Source organism: Chinchilla lanigera, unplaced genomic scaffold, assembly GCF_000276665.1.
Source record: "Chinchilla lanigera isolate Chin_1 unplaced genomic scaffold, ChiLan1.0 scaffold00001, whole genome shotgun sequence".
NCBI classification, from domain to species: Eukaryota; Metazoa; Chordata; class Mammalia; order Rodentia; family Chinchillidae; genus Chinchilla; species Chinchilla lanigera.
In genome coordinates, this window is record NW_004955402.1 from 5,778,167 (window position 1) to 5,790,954 (window position 12,788).

Genomic DNA, 12,788 nt, shown 5'->3' on the forward strand with positions numbered 1-12,788 from the left:
GTGTTACTAAGTGTCTGTTACTTTTCTCTCATTGCGGAGACAAAATACCTGACTCCCAGGGTTAAGGAAGGAAAGGTTTATTTTGCTCACCGTTTGTGGAGTTTTTAGTCCATACTCAGCTCACTCCAAGGCAGAACGGCTAGGGTTCATGGCGGCGGAAAACAGCAAAAGCAACAAAAGCAAAAAGGGATGAACAACGAGCAAGCCTCTTTCCTTCCCTTATATTGTATATAGCCTATCCACCTTACAGCAGCTGCAGCACTTATACCCATAATCCCAGCACTGGACCATGAGTCAATCTTAAACTCTAGAAGCCCGCACCCATGACTGCATGAGGCTTTGGGGGGACACCTAGACACAAATCATAGCACTAAGTAAAATAACTTAGTGCAATAAAATATCTTATTATGAAGTACTAAACAACTGTAGCTAAGGATTGGAAAAGAAGGTACAAATATTGGTGGTTATGAAGTATCACAAAAAGAAAGGGCTAAAGTTAATGAATATGCTTTCTGGAAATCAAATTTGTCATCCTCCTGTCTCTGCTTCCTAGAATGCTGAGATTTCAGGAATATTCACTATCCTAGTGTGCATTTTGCATTTTTTATGGAACACTTTATGCCGTTGCTAATTTTTTTTTTTTTTTTGTACTAGGAATCAACTCACAACTTCATGCTTGCCAGGCAGGCACTGTGCCACTGAGCTATGTCCCTGGCTTCTGCTCAGTGATTTTTGCAAATATAAATACTGAATTCTTTTTATTTTTATTTTTTACTTTTTTAAATACTGAATTCAACATGAGTGAAAAAGCATGGTTCTTACTGTGATTATTCCATATTCTTTAAGGTAACACACACATTCTGAAATTGAACACTAATTTAAAAAATACGTACACTTTTCGATCCACATATTAATTTCCTCAGCTGCAGTAATAAAGCCAAAAGTTGGGTGATTAAAAACAGTGGAAAAGCCGGACATGGTGGTGCACGTCTGTAAACCCAGCACTCAGAAGACTGAGGCAGGACAATCATTGTGAGTTTGAGGCCAGCCTGGGCTAGAAAGTGAGCTCAAGGCCAGTCTAAACTGCATAGTGAGACAAAAAGACAAAAATAAATACATACATAAATAAAAAAAACTAGTGGAAATACATAATATATCCTCTCATTATTTTAGAAACTGGAGTCAAGGTGTCAGAAATGCATGACTCCCTGTAAGGTTCTAGAGAAAAATAAAGTCCATCTCTGTCTTAGCTTCTGGTGGTTGCTGGCAATTGGCTTCTGGGCTTGAAGCTGTATCACTCCATCTCTGCTTCTTGTCACATGGGTTTCTTCTGATTACCTCTGATTACCTCTGTGTCTCTGATTACCTCTGTGTCCTCTCTTCTTATAAGCACAGGAGTCATACTGGATTTAGGACCCACCCTAATCTGGTATGGCCTCAACTAACTACATCTGGAACCATCTTATCCACATAGTCCATTATTTTTTGAGTTGCTGGAGGGATAAAAATTTTGGGGGGGTCATTATTAACTGAGTATAAACCCATTTCTAGTACACTTTCTCTGTGCTTATCTCTTCTACAACTCTAATCAGTTACAAGGTAAGCAACAAGCTGTTGCCTTTTACATACTCTTGATGACTTTTTATAAATCATGCTGTTAACATTTCTCTGGGCAATCATGAATTATAAGATCATCAGTAACTTATGAACATACATTATTTATTTTAAACATGCTTATTAGTCAAGCTTCATATATTTTATTGGCCTTTTTGCTTGTCTTAATTATCCTGCTCGTTTTGGGATTGCTTGAACTTCAAAGGTCAATGTATTTCTCATAACTTTAAATGAATTTTCTGGTTTCATTTTTAATAAGCTTTTCTGAAGATGGAAAATACATCGATCAACCTATTATGTGTCCCCAACCCCACCCACAAGGAAAAGGAGGTCCAAAGAGCATCAAACCTTGATCAATCACTTCATCCCTTCCTTGGGAACACTGTCTCAAAATTTTAAAAAGGGGAGGGTGTGAAAGTGTAGCTTACTGTGAAGACCTTCAGTTTAATTCGCAGTAACACACCGGTATGTGTGGGGGCATGTAAAGAATGGAAATGTAACTTCCAACATGCCTGAAAGGGGAGAGAAACACTTTCCTCTTCCATATGCTTATGAGCACTGTCATTTCCATTTCCAAAATATACCTCAAACCTATCCTTCTGTCTCCATCTGTGTCATCTCTACCTCAGGCCAAACACATGACAATTAATGAACAACACGTACCATTTCATGGCAGTTGAAGCTTTCGGCAATATGTGCCAAATAAACCTTCCAAGTATGGTATAAAAATATATGCCCTGGGACTGGGGATGTACCTCAGCGGCACAGTGCCTGCCTGGCAAGCACGAGGCCCTGAGTTTGATTCCTGATACCAAACAAACAAAAAGATATATATGCCGTGGTAGATGTGAAGACATTTTATACCTTGAATTTAGAAATTTATCCTGGAATTCAGCCACCAGATCTTTATTTGTGCAGTAATAACCATATGACATTGTGAAAAGATTTATTGCTTGGATTTAAAAATTAACCTAAATATCACATTTGACAAGTAGTTCACTAGTTACCCACTGATGTTACATTTGCTAAAAGAATACCAGTTGACCAGCACAGGAACTATTTGGAAGAAGAAAGTGGAGATTTCTAAAAAAACATTGCAAATTCATAATAGAGAACTTTAAATTTCAGAAAGATCTAACATTGGCCCCTATATGGCAAAGAAAAACAAAGTAGCATTGATACTGTCAATGTTATACCATGATGATAAGACTGATAGGGATGCCAGGTATTTTCATTGCGGTGCATGTAGGAATTATTTCTGCTGTTAGTCTTTAGATTTACTAAGTACGCAAACAGTTGATGTAAAAAACATTGGTGTTTATTTATTTATTTATTTTTGGTACCGGGAAGTGAACTCAGGACCTTGTGCTTGCCAGGCAGGTGCTTGTGCCACTGAGCTATATCTCTAGCCCCCAGGTGTTTATTCAAAATGTTCAGTACATACTTGGTATTTTATTGATATTTCATTTTCCTGCTAAGTGCACATCGTATAATAATAGGAAGCTCCTGACATGAGAAAGACGAGGTGACAAGTATGGCCTGACAGACAGGAAAATTAAGCACATGTGTGGTCAGTGCAAGTGAGACTTGAGTATAGAACATGCTATTGTCATGTGTGAAAACCTTTAGGTATGACAACTGAAGCAAATATTTTGTCTGTGGTAGAGTTTTGTTTGTATTTTCATTGTAGTCTATGTAGGAATTTATTTCTGCAGTTAAGTTTTTAGGTTTTGAAAGCAAGTAAACAGTTTATGTTGAAAATGTTGTGTATTCTAAACACTCATTACATATTAAAAATTAGTATTTTGATATATTATTTTCCTAAGTACATTGAATATAACTTAAAATTAGTAATTCACCAATAGACATACTCTTAAAAAATAAATGTATGTGTTATAAATCCCTCTCCCAAAATGTGCCTTTCAAAAAGTTTATCATGATGCCTGAGTGCTGGGTATTGTGTCCAGCAACAAAATGACTAAGACAGGGAGAAAAAAATCAAAGAGGACACATAAAGTACCCTGTGGTCTCCAAGTCTACTAGAAGCCCTATATTATGGGGCGCTTCCTACGAATTCATAAATAATGCTTCCGTATTTAATCTGGGCACTGCTAATTGTTGGAGCAGTTGGAACAACTGCACTAAACTATTTGCATGTCCTAAATATAACATCTTCTAATACGTCTGAGTTTTTGTAAATACTATTCCTTTGCTTAAACTAGTACTCTTTATGCCCTTACCTCACTGCTCCCCATTCTTTGGATAACAGCTGTGAAACTCTCCTAAGAAGCTGCTTCTGATCCCCAGGCCTTAGTGAGGTACACTCCTTTGTCTTACCAGCACTGGTCCTCCCTCCCCTATAGCATGATGCAGCCTAAGACATTAATGGTCTGTTTCTTTGTCTTACCCATTGTAGGTTACTAGAGTCAGGATTGTCTTGTTCACAGTTGTATTCCTATATGTTACACAGTGCATGATATACAGCTGTCCAGTGACTTAACAATGTAAGCACTGCATCTTACAGCTACCTTCAGAGTATCCTCCCTGAATGACCTGGAAAATAAATTTACCAACTTTACAGATATAAAATGGGAAGGATAATAGAATCAAAATTTAAAAAGTTAATGCTCCAAAGGACTTCAACAAGCTTTAAGGACAGGCTGGGAGCAGTAAGATAAATTCTAGAGAAATTTCAAGTTCTGCATTTAGGTTCACACTGTAAAGTACATGTCAAAGTGTCCTCAACTAATGTTGGAGAAATACAGTAAAAAACAAAATCTCTATGCAATCTAGAAAATCTCTATATAAAGAGAACAGAAAGAAATGTTTTTGTTTTGCTTTGCCTGAATAAGCATTAAACCAGAATGTTTTGCATATCACAGGCAAAACACTAATGCAACTACAACTCATTATATATACATATGACATTACTAGTTCTCCAGTAAGAAGACTTGACAGCACCATTTATCAAATACAATTCATCTTAAATTCACCTGGTAATTTTGGTGACCATCTGTGTTTGTTAACTGTCGCAAGGAAAAATAAATTTCTCCTACCTTTATGACAGGAGGTAGGTTTGCAATTTGGAGCCAGGTGTCTGCTGATGTTAGGTTTCTATCTTTTTAAGAAACTGGAAGACATGGGTATTTTCCTCCTTGGGGAAATGTTCAGGGGTTGCAAAACTAGTGAGAGACTAGCTTAGTGTTTTAGAAAGATTTATATACATTTCAAAGAGGCACACAAAGACAAGTATTTTCTGAAGTAAATGCTCAAAGAAAAGTATGTGGGGATGTCTTTCTCTTTGCAACAAGAATGAAAGTTTCCTTATTCATAATTTTGTTTATTCTTCCATAGTATCAGCCTCATTTGAGAATTTTATACAAATTATGAGATTCCAGTCCAGCTTTACTCAGCCTTTACCTCGAGCCCAGCAATTCTGAAACAGTTAGGGACCACCATGGTGGGGTGGAAGCCTGAATGGCAAAACACAACCCTGTGTGCAGTAAACTATTACTCTTTGAGGCATGGCATGTTTCAACAAACCAGTTGTGAGATCCTGATAAAACCACAAAAGCAAAATGTTTGCATGAAATGAGAAAGTGTTACCAAAAGAAAAAAAAAAAGGTACAAATAAGCTTTACTTGCTCCTACTCAACTTAAAATTGCTAATTCTGAAGGTAACAGCAGAGAAATACATTATTAGTTTCTCATTAGTTTTGCTGTAGATAACATCCCTGACATGTGGGCTATGACAACAGCTGCCGGCATCACTTCCCAGAGATCTGTAGGTTACTTCTGCTGAAAATACTGACTCTTCACTTGGGCCTGCAGATGTCCAATGGGTGACTAAAATGGCATAAAAGGCTTGGCATCTGCCCTTATGTTGTGTCTTTCTGTTTTGCTGTCTTAATCTTTCAGTCAGATTTTAATCAGCTCTGCATGCAGACGTGATGAACATTAATATTTTGCCCAAGATTATGATACAGGGTTAGCATGACCTATTGCTCATTGGACGTGGTGTTTCTTATGCCTCACCTCTGTGCTTTTTCAGCAGCTCAGAAACTAAAGCCCTTCAACCCTATTATAAGAATAGGACATTTATGCAAAATGATAACTCAAGTTGAAAGAGTAAGGAGCAGTTCCTGAGCAGCCCAGGTGACGTAACAAGAACAAGGGCAGGATATATTCCATAGGATGATTTTCCAGATAAAGGAAAACTCAAGAGCTTCTGAGATGAGCTGAACTTTACTAGTGAGTGGTCTAAGTCTACACAAAAAGAAACACCTTTTGGAACCTACTTCTAACCAATTAAAAATTACTGCACTTTACCCCATTCCAGAAAAGCCATAAAAACCTGTTGCTCTTTGTTCTGCTAATAGCAGTTTGGTCACTCTCAGGACCAACTGTTTACTCCCATAAACAAATCCAATTTGGCTTTAGACCCTCCCCAGCAATAAAGCTTTCCCTGTGCAGGAATGTGTACACCTGCAATATTTGACCCATTCTGATTTCTACCATATTTGCGTCAAAATATCCAATTGTTTGGTATCAATTTGAGTTTTTAAGTAACTCCTTATGAGATGCTAACACTGCTGGAAGTCTGTGAATCACTGGAAAGGACTGCTGACAGTAGGCTATGTGAAGAAGATCTGGGAAAGGTAATAACCATAACTCAATACTGTGTGATCATCTTCTCTGCCAACATGTCACCTTCATTAATTGGCAAGAAATTAAGACATTTAAAGTAAAGATTATTGGGGCTGGAGATTTAGCTCAGCGGCACAGCACCTGCCTGGAAAGCGCGAGGTCGTGAGTTCGATTCCTGGTACTGGGAAAACAAAAAAACAAACAAACAAAAAAAACAAATAAAATAAAGATTATTACACGAGCCTCAGTTTGGCCAAGATGGTAAAATCTAGATCACTTGCACATTAGAGGGGAACAAAATCGTAATAAACTGTGGTCATTTGGCTTTTACAATTTGTTCTCTAATGTAATATATGAAGAACTGCCAGACTATCTGGCAAATCACTTGATTACTAGATCAAGTAAAGCCAGAAAAGTCAAAGTCAAGTGAAACTGGATAACCGCAATTTTCTAGGTTGAACCTGTTTTTTTGGGGGGTGCGGGGAGTACCAGGAATTGAACTTAGGACCTTAGGATTGCCGGGCAGGTGCTTCACCACTGAGCTACATCTCCAGCTTAGATGGGCCTCTTCAGTTTAACTGGTTCTCCACTGGGGACCAAGTCTTTTACCAGCTTCTCCATTTTGGATGGAAATTGGAACCACATGAAGACAGACTTAAGAAGGAGGACAATGGGCTCTTCTGATGCATGCATTCACCTGTGCAGTCAAGGAGTAAGCCCTGTTCTATGCCAACAGGGGCCAGAGCCTGCCAGGACTTCAAATAGGAGAGCTTCACACACTCAGCTGAATCTCTAGGTATGGGGACAGAGTCTGCCCTGAGAAAAGTCTACCTTAAATCTGATGCACTCCTGAAAGATAGCCTGAATAAATTGGTTTTCAGACACTGGAATCTGATTTACTAGTTCTCAATATTCCTGTGATGCCCCCTAAGGCGTTATGGGTCTGCCTTATGCCTACTGGCTTATTGTGCTTACACTACAGTCCAGCCAGGACTTAGATGGCTGGGAAAGCCACACTTACCTTGAAAAGTTAACTTGGACCTTAACTTGAAAAGCCATTATAAGGAGCTGAATGTGAAAAATGTCTAGATAGGAATAATTATAAATTTTTAAAACTTGTATTCCTGGTAAGAGGAGGCTCGGAAACAGGAACCTGCTGAAGCTGAAATCTAGAAAGTTCTCTAAAAAAAAAAAAAATCAACTTACTACAGATCTCCATGAAAAACATCTCAATTCTTTGGGGGGGTGTGAAAAACAGGAGTCAATAAAGCCTATCACAACAATGACAATAGCTAAAGAAATATATTGAGGATTACATATTAATAATTGAAAAAGATAAGACACCAAGTACTACAGGTTGCACAAAACAGAAACTCTAGTAAGTGAGGCAATGCCCTAGCAGACATCTTGGCCTTAAAGATAGACTTAGAGAAAACAATGCAGAACTGCTTAGACTCTGTGATGACCTATTTTCAGATGTAGTAATCTGATGCAGAAGTCACTGACTAGAGACCCTCTCTTGCTCCTCCTAGCCCTGTAATTTCCCTGCCCATAAACAAGCCTGTGTGCTTTCTTTTTATTAGCAATCCAAAGGATCCTTTAAATAAGCAAAGAAAAAAAAGCTATAGAAAATTGAATGTATTTTGTTATGTTTCCAAGCTGTACTTGATTATAAGTTGATGCTGATCTTTCAACAGAATCTTTGGGTTCTATCAAATACATGCTCTTGTGAAGATTTTCTATAGCTTTTTTTTCTTGGCTTATTTAAAGGATCCTTTGGATTGCTAATAAAAAGAAAGTACACAGGCTTGTTTATGGACAGGGAAATTACAGCCATGCTCTTAATGGCTGTGTTTTATCTGGGGCATGTGTGCGTATGTGTGTGTGCTGTGGGAAAAAATACTGCTTTGAAATCATCAGTGAGTAGAACCAAGATTCAAAATATTCAGTTACAATATATGTGTTGTAAAGATGTAGTACATGCAAGGTCATGTTGACAGCTCTAGACTCCTTAGTAATTTTGTAATGCTAACTGGCTACAAAATAATTACTATAGCCAGGCATGGTGGCTCATGCCTGTAATCCTAGCACTCGGGAGGCTGAGGCAGGAGGATCGTTGGGAGTTCCAGACCAGCCTGGGCTACAAAGTAAGCTCAAGGCCAGCTTGAACTACATAGCGAGACCCTGTCTCAAAAAAAAAAAAAAAAAAAAAAAAATTACTGTAATACCTTTTGCTATATTAGTTTCCTCCTTATAATCCTGAGGTACGTAAACTATCCATGAAGGAGGTAGTGAACAGTTTAAATTAACACGAAGATTCCTAATTAGGAATTCACGAAGGCATTTCAGTGAGACTGTATTGACCATCAAGGGATAAACCCATGAGTCGTTTTAGGAAAGGCAGTTACAATAGATTTTCCTCCCTAGAGGCTCTCAAGGCACCCTACGCTTAAGAAAAGGGCACAAATTCTCCATTTTCTTATCTTCTTGGGCCCCATAAAAGAGAAGCACAAAATTTTGAACCAAACTTTAATGATCTAGTAATATCTCTAGTGAAAGAAACTGCAGTTCTAAAATGTAGTGATTTACTTAAAGAGAGGTACCTAATACTCTTCCATTTAGTATAAAGGAATAACGTAAGGGCACACTGTTCTGACTGCACCATCTAAACAAGCAGTAGTATTTTTTGCCAGGACCTACACTCAACTTTAAACGAAGGAGCAAATACCAACACTGCTCAAGTGGGGTTTTGTGCATAGCTTTCTAAACTACAGATCACTTTTTTAAAGTGTGGGTTTAAAAGCAAAAACGGCCTTATACTAAGAATCAAATGTGCATTCTTTACACACTAAAGCATTATTTAACTAGAAATCAGAATATGCACTTGGGCTTTTTTTGTTTTTTCCCCCCTCCAGAACATAATAGTGTTTTCGCAGACAGCCATCCTGTCTTCATCATCTTTGTTTCTTCTGCAACACTTGGCACAAGACTGGGCCTATGCTACTGTAAGATAAATACACAAAACTAAAAGGCAAATACTTTCTCCAGGCAACAGGCAGTGCCTGCACTTCTTGGACCAAAAGGCACAATCTGTGAGACTGTTATGTAATGATGTGTAATAATCAGTACTTCCAAGAGGTAAAAAGGTTAAAACCGCCTAGAAGCTCTGGGCCTGAGTTATTCAAGAGTGTCTAAAATGGGGTGGGACACCATCAGTACCTTCACAGGCTGACTGATTTTCAAAGCTGCCAGACGCAGTATTCAGAGAAGGTGGTGGAGGGGGCGTGATTCGGAGAAATCTACCCACCTTGGTCCAGGTCCCCAGGCCGTGGCTGGGTTGCTCAGCAATGCAAAGGCATTGGCGAGAACAGGTGACCAAGTGTCCCAGCAAGGCTCGGCTACAGCAACCTGGGGCTGGAAAGCTACGTACAAAACAAGCCCAAGCAGGCCGGGCTCGAGGGGCGCGCAGCGGCCGCCAGCATCGACGGGCGCGGCCGGAGGCTTCCTACCCGTGCCCGCCACGGGCCTGCTTCCTCGGCGCCCACCCGCTGCTCCGCTGCCCAGGAAAAGCGGCCGACTAGAAACGCCACCTTCAGCGTCTCGTTCGAGAATCCGTCCCCGAAGAAGTTCATGGAAGAAACCTGTTGCTTCAAAAGCGCGGGAAGCCAGCAGTTGGCTTTCTCACACTCAGCCGCGCACCTGGCCCAGGAGCCCGCTGTTCCCCTGTCAGGGCCGCCCGCGCGTCCGTCCCGTCCGTCGCGCCGGAAGTGCGTCACGCAGCATCCAGTTCCGGTGAGGCGCGGGCTGACTCTGCAAGCCCCGGCTGGGCCTAGGCTGCAGCGCTTGCGGGCGGGGACGCCGAGATTAGTGATCTGGAGATCCGAGTTGAGAGGGATGGAGGCGGGAATGGCTGCGAGAGATTCGGCCGCTGGAGGGGCGAACCCTTTGGAGCGAGGGCCCCGCTCGGCCTAGGACTCCGATTTCCTGGCAGAGTGCTGTCACTTCCGCGGCCTACCTCCCGGCGGTGTTTAAAGGGACAGCGCCCGCGGCCGGCTGATTCCCCCACTGCACCCAGGGGTGCCTGGTAGTGGCGGTGGCTGACCCGCCCAAGGCCTCACGGCTGCTAAGCGGCAATTCCAGGGAAGCTCTCCATCCCTCTGGAACAGACTGTGCTAGAGACTCCCACAGTAACGACGCTGTGTTCCTAAGAGCGAGGGCGCCTTAGGTGTTCTAATCCAGTCCTCCGTGAAGCCAGTGCTGTTCCTCTAAGACAAAACGGGAGTTCAGAGAGTAAACACCTTTTTCTGGGCTGCAAAGCCACTGGAACACAGCCAGAGAGCTTCTGGGGGCCAGGTCTTTGAGGATGAACTTGCACCCGGTGGGAGGCAGGGTGGGTGGACAGAGAAGGCCATGGCCTGATGAGTACCGCCCAGGTTTAAGTGAAAGAACGTGTATTTACATGTTAGCCTGTCTTTGCTGTGACCAAATACCTGACATGTGCTAAGAGGAGGTTCCTTTTGCCTCACGGTTTTAGAAGTTTCAGTCCAAGGTCGTCTGGTTCCTTTTTTACCTGGCAGGTGGTAAGAAGATGGCAGGGACCATGAAGTGGAGCAAAGCAGCTTTTCTGATGAAAGTGCACGTCATCAATTGAACTAAACAGTCCTCAAAGCGTACTGCTAACCTAGATGTATTTTGATATCACCTGAACTATGCGTACCTCTAGAAAACAAAAGCCATATGTCAAAAAGCAAGCATCCCTCTAGAGGCCTAAAGAGAATCTTGGAAACCAGGAAGTGTGCACGCAGAGCCTAAGACTGCTTTTCAGATCTTAAGCTTGATCTGAAGAATATGTAGTCCTTCTCAATTCCTCGATAGCTGGAAATTGTCTTTGCTTAGGGAAAGGATAACATATACTTTATTTTTTTTTTTTTAAGCCATTCACTAGATTGATAGAATTTATGGAATTTACTTGGAGTTATAGGTAATAAATTATCATTTGAGGGCCGGGGATGTAGCTCAGAGGCATAAGCACTTGGCTGGCAGCCTGAGGTCATGAGTTCGATTCCCGGTACCAAAAAATAAAAAATAAATTATCGTTTGAAGTTTAAAAGCCAGGATGAACTTTTACTCTCTCCTCTGTATGAAATATAAAATTGTGAACCCACCTATAAAGCTGAACAACCATATTTATAACACTCAGAGTGTGATTACTACTAACAATGCCCATACAAATTAATTTGTACATATTATATGTTGTAAAATAGTTTTTAAAAACACCATGTTGCTAGATATATAATAGATATTCGGTGAATATATGGTGTATGTTTTTAAGTAATGAAGCATAATAACAAAGCAGATACTTCTAAATCTATGACTCATTTTAAGACCTAGATTGTTGGATTTACTGTTACTCCTCAATCCCATCTTTCTAGTCATTAACTTGGAATTTATGTTAATCATTATTCCTGGTTTTTAAAAAAGTAAATTTTGTATCTACATCAATTCATCTGTACCCATTAAAAATATAGTTTATATATATATGATATGATTAGTGTTGCTTATTTCTGAACTTGATAAAAATAGTATGTCTTTTAGATTTTTTACTACAGCCTTCACTAATTCAAGGTTATGTTTCTAAAATTCCACCAAGTTGTGTCATTTGGTATTTATTCATTTCTTTTCATTGAAATAAAATATATCACTGTGCATATCCTGTGGTTTGTGCAGCAGTGGACATTTGATTGTCTTGAAACATATTTACTTGTTAAGAGTTTTCCAGGGGCATGTATTTAGGAATGGAACTGTTAGATTTGAGAGTCTGTGAATGTTAAATTCCACAAGATACTGGTACATTATTTTCTAAAATGATTTATGAATATACACTTTTGCCAATATTTGCTATTTTCAGAACTCTTAAATTAGCCAATCTAGTAGGTAAGAAATTATATTTAAGTAGTTGTTTTTACTTGATTACTAGTGTGGTTGTACACTTTTCATCTTTTCATGTTTCTTTTTCTGTGCCAGATTTGTTCATTCATGCATTTTACTTGTTTCATGGAGGTCTTTCTGTTTTTATTGTTCTCAGTTTCCAAGAGGTCTTCATATACCCTGGAGATGAAAATTTTGTCCAGAGATGAATGTATTAGATATTTGTTTTCTAAGGTTGTAATTTGCCTTCTTAATTTCTTTCTGTCTTTTAGTTATAGTTATCCATCACCCATTTTGTGTTTAACATATTTAAATGTCTTAATAAAATCTTCCCAGAGACCTCCAAAGTCAAAAAATATTCTCCTTCACTTTGAAGTTTTAAAGTTTTGCTTTTTCATTTGAAGTCTTTGCTTCATTTGTAATTAAATTTTGTGATAAAGATTCAATTATTTTTGTTTATGACTGGTGACTTATTTCAACAACATCTATTAAATAGTCTCTTGATTTGCTATGCCGTTTTTTAAAGGTAGTGATGGAGACAGAGCACAGGGCCTCTCAGGAGTCAAGCATTCTTCCATTGAGCTACATTCCTAGCCACT

General features: G+C 39.6%; 1 long non-coding RNA gene across 1 annotated transcript in view; it reads right to left on the reverse strand.

The window, feature by feature from the left end:
• The window catches only part of LOC102010958, a 15,570-nt gene extending 3,020 nt beyond the window's left edge, over nt 1-12,550 (reverse strand). Inside the window, exons 1-2 of the long non-coding RNA XR_259032.2 lie at nt 9,569-12,550; nt 91-139 (exon numbers count right to left, since the gene is read on the reverse strand). This is a non-coding gene — a long non-coding RNA (uncharacterized LOC102010958). The remainder of the gene's footprint in view (nt 1-90; nt 140-9,568) is intronic.
• Nucleotides 12,551-12,788: the final 238 nt, after the last annotated feature.